The 12,349-nt window shown below is 39.0% G+C and overlaps 1 protein-coding gene and 1 pseudogene across 4 annotated transcripts in view; both read right to left on the bottom strand.

Moving 5' to 3' along the window:
* Positions 1 to 12,349, bottom strand: part of LOC307060006 (recombining binding protein suppressor of hairless) — a gene marked incomplete at its 5' end in the record, with an annotated part of 114,164 nt that overhangs the window by 92,028 nt on the left and 9,787 nt on the right. The gene's annotated exons all lie outside the window — the stretch shown is intronic.
* Positions 4,549 to 5,052, bottom strand: LOC307069367 (H/ACA ribonucleoprotein complex subunit 1-like; annotated as a pseudogene). The gene has a single exon. The product of its transcript is annotated as an H/ACA ribonucleoprotein complex subunit 1-like (transcript).

Genomic DNA, 12,349 nt, shown 5'->3' with positions numbered 1-12,349 from the left:
AACATGAACATAAACCAAAATGTATTTTTCTGTCAGTAAATTACTATATAAATATGCACAGAAACACTGTTGAAGATTATGGGGGGGGGATTGGTATTAGAAAAAACTACATACTGCGGGAAATTTGTCATACAGTAGGTAGTTATGTTTTTTCTGATATGCCTCAGTTTATTTAGTCTTTGCTGGCTTCTTAATGAAATGCAAAGTTTTCTAAGAAAATACCTATAGGAAAACATATTCTCAACTGCAAATTCATTCTACAGTTAAATATTTACTGAGTGCCTTTTACATGACAGGAACTCTTATAGGTACAAGGGATAGAAAACTGAACAAAAAGACACAATGTCTTCAGGAGGGAGCTTCTTTGACCTCTTTTAATTAAAGCTTTTTATGGAAAATCAGTAAGAGTATTATCTGCTATGAGAGTGGCTGCTTTAAGCAAAATAAAACAAGATTTCTATAAAAAACTTACTGAGATTCCCATCACACAAGAAACTCATTCATTTCATCTTTCAATTAGGAAGCAAAGAAAATGACAACAGAATGACACAAAGTACTACCAGATGTCATGGATATGGCTAGTTACACTGTATCTTCATGAAACAGGGAGTAACCATGAAAACCTTTTGTACCACAGAGAGGTTTGCTCTTCATCTTGTGGCAAAGCACTTAAAAGGTTTTGAAACTTGACGAGTTACTCATTTTTCTTACACAAAAAGGTCCCCAAATTGATTACTTTTCCTGTGAAGACATGCAGCTTCCTGTAGTACGTGATCTAGCAGTTACTTCTGTAAAATTAAAAACACTTAAGGTAAGCATGGCATTTTAAACAATGGCTTTTCAACTATGAAAATCACCTGATTTGTACAGAAATAACTTAAAACTAGCCCTTTGAATGACTCTCACAAAGTATTAACCAAGATTTTTTTAAAATAATGATGTATATTATATATACCACAATTAAAAAGTAACAAAGTAAACTTAAATACACTGTTCTCACAAAATACTTGTAAAGATAAAAAGGGGTTCTACCATTAAAAGTATCTTCAAATTTTTGTTTACCTCATTTTTATCACAAAATTTTTAATATTTGAAATTTCTATAGATACTTCAATGTGTATATTAGTAAAGTACAACACTTCATTATAATTTATTAATACACAATCACATATACTGGGGTACACGTTAACTTTCTACTGATATAGGTAAACAACCAAAAGTCTAGAGACTATAGTATAATACAAAGCAAAACAAAGTGCTGCACAGGCCACATAGCTCTTGTAGTATATGGATCAAGACCCCAAAGACAGGCGATCTTCTTTGGCTTCATATGAATTAATTAAATCCACCACATCAGTCACCAGGGACACCAAGCAAAAAAATATGGAAGAATCAACGAATAAATATCAACCCTTGAGGAGAAAAACAATACAGAATATTTTCCCTCATTAAAATGAGATAGTCAGGACTTCCCTGGTGGTCCAGTGGTTAAGACTCCACGCTTCCACTGCAGGGGGCACGGGTTCAATCCCTGGTCAGGGAAGTTCTACATGCCACATAGTGTGACCAAAAAAAAAAATTTTTTTTAAATGAGACAGTCAATGTGGAAAGACTCTGAAAAGTTAAAGAGAATCAAGTTCATGAATGCCTTCATTGTCACAACGTTACTGAATGTGTGCCCCTGTCCCCAACAAAACCCCCTTTAATGTTGACTTTCCATTAACACATGAGAAGCTGCACAATGTTACAGAAAAGGCACCAACAGGAGTTTCAAATTAAATTTCATCCCCTTCCCTCTTTGTGTTCCTTCCAATAAGCACCTAAACAAGTCAAGCCTATTCCTCCATCACGACACCTAGGTTCCATTCCCACCAAGTTCTGAACCACTGCTCTTGAAAGAGCTGTCTCCACTTCCTCAACCTGTGACAAACTACATTTTAGCTCCCACAAGTTCTTACCAATTTGAAGTCCTAAAGTCTTACCAACTTGAAGTCCTAAAGTGCTAAACTAGTGAGCATTTGTGTTTATCCCATTTGCCCTCTTTGTAGCATGTGACACAACTGACAGGTTTCCCTCCTCCTAGAAGTACTCTCTTCATTTTTGTGATACTACACTGTCTAGGTTTTTGTCCCACCTCTTCTTTTTTTTTTTTTTTTTTTTGGGCCTCTCACTGTTGTGGCCTCTCCCGCTGCGGAGCACAGACTCCGGACGCGCAGGCCCAGCGGCCATGGCTCACGGGCCTAGCCGCTCCGCGGCATGTGGGATCTTCCTGGACCGGGGCACGAACCCGTGTCCCCTGCATCGGCAAGCGGACTCTCAACCACTGCGCCACCAGGGAAGCCCCCACCTCTTCTATTATTAGTTTTCCTTTACTAGTTTTTACACCTCTACCCACTCCCGAAGTATTGATGCTCACCAGTGGTTTGTCTCTGCTTAACTCCACCTCTCCCTGAGGAGATTTTGCCCACTCCCAAGGTTTTAATGAACATCTAACAGTCTTCAAGTATGTGTGTACAACCTTGACCTCTCTCTCCTGAGCTCCAGGAACCACACACATAATTTATATATGTAACTGGCCACTGGATATCTTCATCTAACTTTCTCACAATGGCCTCAAACAAAACATGTTCAAAACCAAAAACTCCCCACCAACACTAACTCTACTCTTCTACTATGCCATTTATCACAGTGCCATCTAATCTTAACAAATGGCACCACCATCCCCTACCCCAACAAAATGTGTAAAGCACCAGAGTTTTTTCCTTCTTGACAATTTTTTAAAATATTTATTTATTTATTTAGTATTTATTTATTTTGGCTGCGCCAGGTCTTAGTGGCAGCATGCAGACTTCTTAGTTGTGGCATGCATGCAGGATCTAGTTCTCCGACCAGGGATCGAACCCGGGCGCCCTTCACTGGGAACTCAGAGCCTTACCCACTGGACCACCAGGGAAGTCCCTTGACAAATTTTTAATAGCTCCAAAATCGAGATATATCCGCCAAGACTCTAGTCACTCTTACAACTTACCCCAACCAGTTATACTAAAGAAATAAAGCCCTACCCTGTCTTTTCAAAAGGCAACCTGTCTTCACAAATTTTGTCACTAGATTCCTTTCATATATTTAAAAATGACTTCAAAAATACAGATAGCTCTTGCTACAGAGTAAATATAGCTTACAAATGCAAAGTTTTTAGAATCCTAATAGTTGACTCGTGTTTTTGAAATTTTAGGAGCATAAGTATACATGTGGATCCCCAATATGCGTTTGTTTTAAAATGTCCAACAGGGGAATTCCCTGGTGGTCCAGTGGTTCGGTCCCTGCACTTTCACTGCACGGGTTCAATCCCTGGTCAGGGAACTAAGATCCCGCAAGCCACGCAGCGTGGCAAAGCCAAAAACAAAACAAAACAAAATGTCCAACAGGAAAAGGAAAACAGACACATAAAAAGGGAGAAGATAATCCTATTAATAGCAAATAAAAGCTCACACTAGAGCAGAAAAAATATGTGATTTTGTCATTTTAAGTAACTGTATCACTGTATTCTCTGAAAATCTTCCTTGTACACAACAGAAACCTATCCTTAATCCTAACAAAAACCTACCAATGCCTCAAAGCACTGGATGGGCTAGTCATCTGACCAAGCAGAAATGAAAAAAGCACTGATGTCAGAGCTAAATGAAAGTCAAAAAGTGGAAGAGGTAGCTAAGGAATCCCTGAGAGGATAGCTGAGGCATCAGTATCCATTACTAGGTGATTCCTCTCACAGGAACAGACTATCTTCCCCCAGGAACGTGGGAATTATATATACTCTCAACTTCTGTAAATTCTCAAGTTCACTAAGTCATTTTAATATCTACATCATATTCTATTGTCAGGTGTCATCTTTCAAAAGTATACCAAGTTGGTGTGATTAGGAAATCATCCAACATAAACAGGAACCTCAGTAGCACTGTCAGGGACCAGTGCTGGAAAAGCCATCTGTTTATGGAAATAATACTTCCATTTCCCTAGTGATTATAGCTACCAGTGACAACTGTAAGATCCCAAGAGAAGAAAAGAAAATTTAACTGCCTCGAAACTTTAATTATTCATATAAACTAGCCAAGAAACTAAAGTTAAATGTTACACAAAGGGCTCTCTAACCCCCTAGTATTTTTTGGCTAATTATTCCTTTGGTAGCCCACATCTGTTCTGCTAAAATCTGATTATGAATCAGAAGTAACTCACTGGGAATGCTTTTTTTTTAACTTAAAGGAATAAAACACTTTATTTTAAAAATTCGAATATGCTTCAAATGAAAGCTGCCCCTTTATTAAACACCCACAAGTTTCAAGCTTTGTACAAAACATTAGAACACTTGTTCATACTCTTTTAGGGCAAAATTGCCTGTTCTGCCACACTTGTTTTTTGTTGACATTGACGTTTTAGCTCCACTGGCGTAAAATGACCAGTTCTTTAAGATTTGATCAAGAGACAAGTTTCTGGTCCATAGAAGTAGATCATGAGGTTAATTCAGAAGTCAACTGGTGAAGTTTCTGTCAACTGTTACACTTCATGTCCTCTTCCACCTCTGAAACCACGGCCTCTCGCACCTCTGCCACCTCCTCCTCTTCCTCCTCCGACCTCCCCGGCCACCGCCTCCTGGAGATCCCTTCTCACCTGAGGTTGAGGTAGAAACCTCTGCAACGGCAGCGGCTTACATGGATCTATATAAAACTTCTGTAGTTTTTTAAAGGAAGATGCCTTCATGTTCTCTGACAATTTAACGGAAAAAAAAATCTCTAAGCTGTCCAAATATTTCATCCACTTTTCCAATTTGTTCTTTGTTTTCTAAATAAACTGGAGCACTGAAATAAGGCACCTTATTCTCATCTGTGGAACATTTACAAACTATGTCATCTTCACAGAGGTGCAGGAACTCTCCTAATAAAACTACTTGCTCTGGAGGTCCTTGGTCCTGGTCTTTGTTAAAACCTCCACGGCCGCCCCTCGTCCAAATCCTCCTCTGCCGCCGCCGCCGCCCCCGCGACCTCCGCCTCGAAAAGACATGCTCTGCTCCCACCGGAGCCACGTGCACCTCAGGCGCTGGGAATGCTTTTATATCTAAAAGTAATTGTGGATAATAACTACAATTCACAAAAACTGTTATTTTTAATGTGCATAAAATCCTGTCCCACACAATGAAAGAAGTTACTGTCAAGGTTTAAACTCTCTTAACTACGAGGAAAAATGAGGCAATTTAACAACAAAAAAGTTCATTTTAACAGCATATTCAACTTGTACTTTTTGAATATCTTCAATACTAAGCAATTTGGGCTTCCCTGGTGGCACAGTGGTTAAGAACCCGCCTGCCAATGCAGGGGACATGGGTTCGAACCCTGGTCCAAGAGGATCCCACATGCCACGGAGCAACTAAGCCCATACGCCGCAACTACTGAGCCCGCATGCCTAGAGGCGGCGCCCGTGCTCTGCAACAAGAGAAGCCACTGCAATGAGAAGCCCGTGCACCATAATGAAGAGGAGCCCCTGCTCGCTGCAACTAGAGAAAGCCTGCAAGCGGCAAGGAAGACCCAATGCATCCAAAAATAAATAAATTTATAAAAATAAATAAATACATAAATAGTTTATAGGTTTGCAAATATATACTCTAATAACTTCCTAAATACTGACTATACTTTCACATATACAGTTATGGGGTTATTTTGTTTTTCTTTTTTTTGGTCAGGGAGCCTCGTTTCAACTATCGCTCTACCACCCTTCCCCCTTTTATTTTCTTTTTTTGAAATAAATATTTTCTAGAATTCTTTTCATTGCAGAAATTTATCTTCTAGATATTTTGATAGAAAATACCAAGGCTCACCTTATTTCTTGTAACTCAGCTCCAGGTGTGAGCTTTAGTATCTCAGAGTAAAACTACTTTTAATAATTTATAGTTAACTATTTGGATCTGCTCAATAACGTATTAAAACCATATACTTTTGAAATGAAAACAGGTATACGCACTGTGCCTAAAACTATATGTATGAGCTAATCATACCAAATGGAAAATATTTAGTTCCAAACAATCCAACATTTAAACAGCAGACATAGGTAAAGCATCATCCATAAGTGCTATTACACACAGTAATTGCTGAGGGCAAAAATATTTGATGACAGAAACCATGTCCATAAAACAACTAAAATTACAATTTACCTTTACACATATCCAAGTAATACACTTAAAGATCATCAAAAAGTCATGCAAAACATTCCAAATTCCTTCAAAGTCATAAGAAATAAAGAGCAGTAGCAGAAATGACTGCTCCAAAGATTCCCAGAATAGAAACACTCTCTCAATTTGTACTATCCTAACTCACTCCCCTCAAAACACATTCACCCTTGGGAACAAACACAGAATTCACTGCCACTGTGGCTACAATTTGTAAGCAGCCTTTCATTGCTCCATAAAGGCTCACCATTGTAGAAGTTCATCAGTTTTTAAGCCACATCCACAGCTGCTGTCTTAGTTAGAAAAACAACAAAATTTGACAGCAGAAACTTTAAAATAAAAGATTTACATAAAACAAAATTAAAAGTACTCCAGTATAATAAAAAGAATGAATGTATCTAGAGTACCAAAAACATGAGACTTGAGTCATTTTTAATAGTGATACCTTTCATTTACATGGTGTGAGAATTACTCTCTAAGCTCTCTGGCACATACAGTATCATTTCTAACTTAAAGCCTAGATCAAAGATATCATCTACACAGAAAATAAGCAAAGCAGGGATATTACCAAATTAGTTAGTGGTGAAGAGAATCTATTTCATGACCACCAGCCTGTGTTCTTTCCACAACCTTCCTTCCAAAATCATATTCTAAAATTCAGAGGCAAAAATCCCACATAAAACTGTTCTAAAAAAATATCTATTGAAAAAAGTCTATTAAAAAAAAAAATCCTGCATAAACCAATTCCCTATTCAACTTTACCCTTCTGCCTCAGATCTATTCTCTCTGCCTGGACTGAGGGAAGGGGCTCCTCTGGTTAGTGAGCACAGCCAATCATGTGTTGACGGATGACTAAGCATTAACTACATATGGGGAAGCATTATCACATATTAGACTGCACAATCACTAGAAGACATTCATGGCAATGGAACTGGAATCCAGAGACATGAGTTTGAATTTCAACTCTCCCACCAACCAACAGGTGAGCTTGCTTAAGTTTCTGTAAAACAGAGGAACACTATCTTCCTCACTAGAGGATGGCAAGGGCTAAATGCAACAACAGACCTCAAGGCTACTGAACACCATATTCAGGTAATAGATTATATTTAAAACACATTAGATGAATCTGTATTTATACCAGGGGGCTTATAAAATTTTATAAGTATAACACATAGTAGTAAAAGTAGGACTTCAAATCAAGGAGAAAACAACAGACCATTCAAAAAGAGATGCTGTTAGAACACTTCGTTCATTCATTCAACAACTACATACTGAGTACCCACTACATGCCAAGCACTATATTCTAGCAGAGAAGAGAAAGAAATAAAAGGTAAATAACGTATATTGTTAGAAGCTGACACAAACCAGTGAGAAAAATAAAACAGGGAAGGAGCACATAATGTGGGATAAAAAGTAGGATAAATGTAGTAAAATCAGAAAGCACTAGAAAGGAGACCAAGAAAAAGGTGCCAGTGAGGTGGGAAACTAGAAGTGTGGTATCCTAGAAGGCAAAAAAATGTTTGAACAAGACATCAAATGCCACTGATCAAGTCAAGTCAAATAACACTTGAAAAAAAAAAAACTACTACATTCACCTGTGTGAAGGGAATTGGTAACCGTGAGAAAAGCAGTTTTGCTGAAATGGTCCAGACAAAAAGTGTGGTTGGAAAAGGTTTAGGGGGAATGGAGTAAGAGTAACTGGAGATAGAAAGAACTCTTCATACGAAGTTTGCTGCAAAGAGGAATAGAGAAATAGAAACTAGAGGGGAGTGCAGAATCCAGAGAAGAAATAACAGCATATTTGTACTGTCAAGAATGCTTCATTAGGGCTTCCCTGGTGGCAGCAGTGGTTAAGAATCCGCCTGCCAATGCAGGGGACACGGGTTCGAGCCCTGGTCCAGGAAGATCCCACATGCCTCCGAGCAACTAAGCCCGTGCGTCACAACTACTGAGCCTGCGCTCTAGAGCCCACGAGCCACAACTACTGAAGCCCGTGCACCTAGAGCCCATGCTCTGCAACAAGAGAAGCCACCGCAATGAGAAGCCCGCGTATCACAAGGAAGAGTAGTCCCCGTTCACCCCAACTAGAGAAAGTCTGCGTGCAGCAGTGAAGACCCAACGCAGCCAAAAATAAAAATAATAAATCAATAAATTTATTTTAAAAAAAAGAATGCTTCATTAGAAAGGTAAAAATTGAGACCAGAGGAAAGGCTAGTGGGCTAACCAATGTCCTAGAGTAGCTGAGAAGGGAAGGGATCTAGGGCACAAGTAGAGAGTTTGCCCTAAAGTTTGGAAGTATACTCGCCCCACTGTAAGCAGTGCATTATCTCTGGGGGTTGGGATTTAAGTGTGAAGAGGAACTATCTTATTCACTTTATACTGATTTCAGTTTACAAGTAACATGTATTTGTCTAAATTACTTTTTAAAAAACTCAAGACAGGATTTTAGGATGGTGGTGGCAGCAGCAGTTTTTCAACCTCTCCACATAAAAGAGCACCTAGACAACAAAATCAAAATCTACGGACACCATTTACAACAAAATTAGGTTGCCAAGTAACCCCAAACCTCTAAATACTAACAACTGTACACTAGCAAACCACCAACAGCCATAGACTAAAGAAGGAACTGACAAGGCTATGACAGTGGTCCAAACAGGAGATGAAGGTGACCTGGAGAATAAAGCAATGGCAGTGAGCAAGGAGAGGAGAGCCCAGAATATGAGACAAGTAATCTGGAAGCAGAAAGGGAATGATTTGGTCATCAACAAAATAAGAAAATACAAGAGTAGGAGGAAATGAGGAAAATACGGAAGTTCATTTTTACCTGCTGGATGAACAATGGCATTAATAACAGATATCAAGCCTATTTTATAAGATGGTATAACAGGTCTAGTTGGTGGAAAAAACATGTTGTTTTGGAAAAAAACAAGTTTGGTGGGCCTACAGAACAACCAGTAGTAGTTTTAGAAATATGGATCTAAACATCTGAGGTGATGATACACATATCAAGTCAAAGAACAGATAAGACAGAGAGAAAGACAAAGATTGCAGACCACAATATTTAAGCTAGAGGAGGGGGGCTTCCCTGGTGGCGCAGTGGTTGAGAGTCCGCCTGCCGATGCAGGGGACACAGGTTCGTGCCCCAGTCCGGGAAGACCCCACATGCCGCGGAGTGGCTGGGCCCGTGAGCCATGGCTGCTGAGCCTGCGCATCCGGAGCCTTTGCTCCACAACAGGAGAGGCCACAACAGTGAGAGGCCCACATACTGCAAAAAAAAAAAAAAAAAAAAAAAGACTAGAGGAGGAATAGGTAGAAAAGATGGAATGTCCAAGAGATAAAGATAGTGTCTTATTAGTCATGAATAAAGACACCATGGTCAACAAAAACAAAGGAGGCAGAAAAATTAAACAAGGTTTTGGGATCCAGTTGAAGGGTTATTTATTGATGGCCTGGGATGGAAAACCAGAATTTAACATTTAACAAAAAAGATAAGTGGTAAAGAAAAGATCTGGCCCTGGCTTGAATGAGAAATAAGAAAGGAAATCAACAGTAAGCAATTCTTACAGAACAGCCTAGTCTGGCAGCCCCTTGCATACATACATTTGATCCTCACAAGAATTCTGAGATATGCTCCCCACTTTACAAATGGAGAAACTTAAGTTACAACACAATTAGGTAACTTGTCCAAAGCCAAACAATGTGTATACAAAATAATTAAATGACTTGAAAATTGGTCTTTAGGCAGAAAATGAATAAGACGACAGATAAAAACTAAAAACACAAATAGGAGAAAGAGGACTAACTGATTTAACATCATCCCAGGAGTACCTGACAAGATTATTTTTTAATGATACAAAATTTTACTTAAAGATAAACGATGCTACTTCAGAGAACCTTCTGAATTCAAACACTAGTCAAGAATTTATATTTATTTTTAAAGTAATGTAATAGAGAAGAGTATAATAAGCTCCTTTTCCTTAAAGCCTTGTGTTAGGCTTACCTATGTCTGGGACTGTCTTGCCACCTAGTAGAGAGCTTGGAAGCTTCCAAATGATTAACATTTAGGTGGAGAGATAAATAAAAGCTCTCTGAGTACATGGTAGTGCAATGACAAAGGCAGAAGGGAAGCTGTGTGAACTTGGGTTAAATCACTAAATCCCTGACCCTCGGACATCTATAAAATGGAGATACTATCTCCCTTCACAATGTAGTTGAGGACTCAGTAGATATTCAACAAAATGTCAGTTCCCTAATCCCCTTAAATATTCTGTTTGCTAAACTACTGACATCTTTAATATATCAATAAAATAGAATGTTAGCATTTCCATTTAAAACAAAAAAAGTTGAAGAATATGCTCCCAAATTGGTAACAGTAGTTAATTTCCTGGTGGAAGACTACAGTGGCTCACTTTACATGACATATTTAAATAACTTTTGAGTTTCTTATAACAAACATTATTTTTCCAACAAGAAAAATAATCAAGATGAGTGTTTACAGATGACACTAACTAGCCCTTAAGGAAAACTTCCACTCCATAGTCACTTCCCTGAAATAATTTTAGAAACAAGGTAGAATACAATGAAAAAATAAATCAACTGCACACCTAAGCTACCATGTGAACTTAAATTGTAATGTAATTTAAACGATATTTAATGTACCAAATGACAACTTCCAGGACTCACAGCTAAGAAACTAGGATTAAATGAATAACATGCCACTAAATTCTGTATTAAAACGTACCCATCACACTATAGCATAGAGGAAGGCCAGAATGAATAATACTTGTTACCAATAATTATGAAATCATCTTTGAAAGCTATGGCTCTCCAGGTTTGTTTTTTTTAACATTACAACAGTGAAGCAACAACCCCCACTAATGCAGTACAATCCATTTAATCAAATAATGACACTCATTACTGTAAGCTGTAAGTAAAGTACCAAACCAAAACTACCACTACTATCTTTGGAATGCTGAAATGGATTCAATTCACTTCCCTGACATTTGGATAAGCACAGATGACAGACACAACAGATTTAATGAATTCCATAGTCAAGTGTCATATTGTTTTGACATAAATACACTAAAAAAATCACTGTATGAAAATCATAAGGTTCATAAACAAGCCCATCTTTCAGTATATGATTTCAGGTTGTGGCCTCCTTCCCTGTGACAGTCTTCTTTTTTCTCAATCTCCCCTCCTGTCCATTTTCTTGGAAATAGCCAGCTGTAATTTAGTGCAGGTGGCAAAACTAAGAAGCTAAGGAGGCAAGAAGCAGAGACTGGAGTGAACCATGGGTAAGTGAACCCAGGCAGTTCTTGCATGGGGCAGCTAAAGCAGACTGGGTGAGGAGGTGTGCAGTGAGAACAAGTGTGTGGCCACCCTGGTCAGTCACAAGTACAGTACAAGATAAAGAACGCAAGCAGCATCAAGAACAGGAAAACAGCAAAGGAAGAAAGAACAGGCAGGCTCAGAGCTGACCGCTTATTAAGCAACACTGGCAGCAGCACTCCCGGGTTTGGGGCTGAGAAATTTGTATTCTTGGTTTAAGCCCACAAAAATAGGGGGAAGAAAGTATTTTAAAAAACAAAGTGCATGTAACATTAAAAGGCAGCTGAGTGGTATAAATACAAAAGAGTGAAAGACCAGCATAAATCTCTCCCCTTAAAAAACAAACCAGGGGCTTCTCTGGTGGCGCAGTGGTTGAGAGTCCACCTGCTGATGCAGGGGACACGGGTTCATGCCCCGGTCCGGGAAGATCCCACATGCCGCAGAGCGGCTGGGCCCGTGAGCCATGGCCGCTGAGCCTGCGCATCCAGAGCCTGTGCTCCGCAATGGTAGAGGCCACAACAGTGAGAGGCCCGCGTACCGCAAAAAACAAACAAACAAACAAAAAACAACCAGAACAAGTCTCAGCTCAGGCACTGAATGTGTCTCAGCCATTAGCTAATTGTAAATTATTTACTCTGTCTCTGCCTACGTTTAAATGAGTGGTTACTTTAGAACATATGATTAACAAGGTCTTTTCCAGGTCTGAAGTTTCCTGAATCTAACGGATTTAACAACCTATATATAACATTTGTCACACAGGATGTAGTTACTTTCTATGGTATGTATGTTACTCCACAACAGGGAGAG

The sequence above is a fragment of the Hyperoodon ampullatus genome, assembly GCF_949752795.1.
Source record: "Hyperoodon ampullatus genome assembly, chromosome: 1".
NCBI classification, from domain to species: domain Eukaryota; kingdom Metazoa; phylum Chordata; class Mammalia; order Artiodactyla; family Ziphiidae; genus Hyperoodon; species Hyperoodon ampullatus.
The sequence above is the reverse complement of the archived record's forward strand: the minus strand, read 5'-3'. Positions and strand labels throughout refer to the sequence as shown.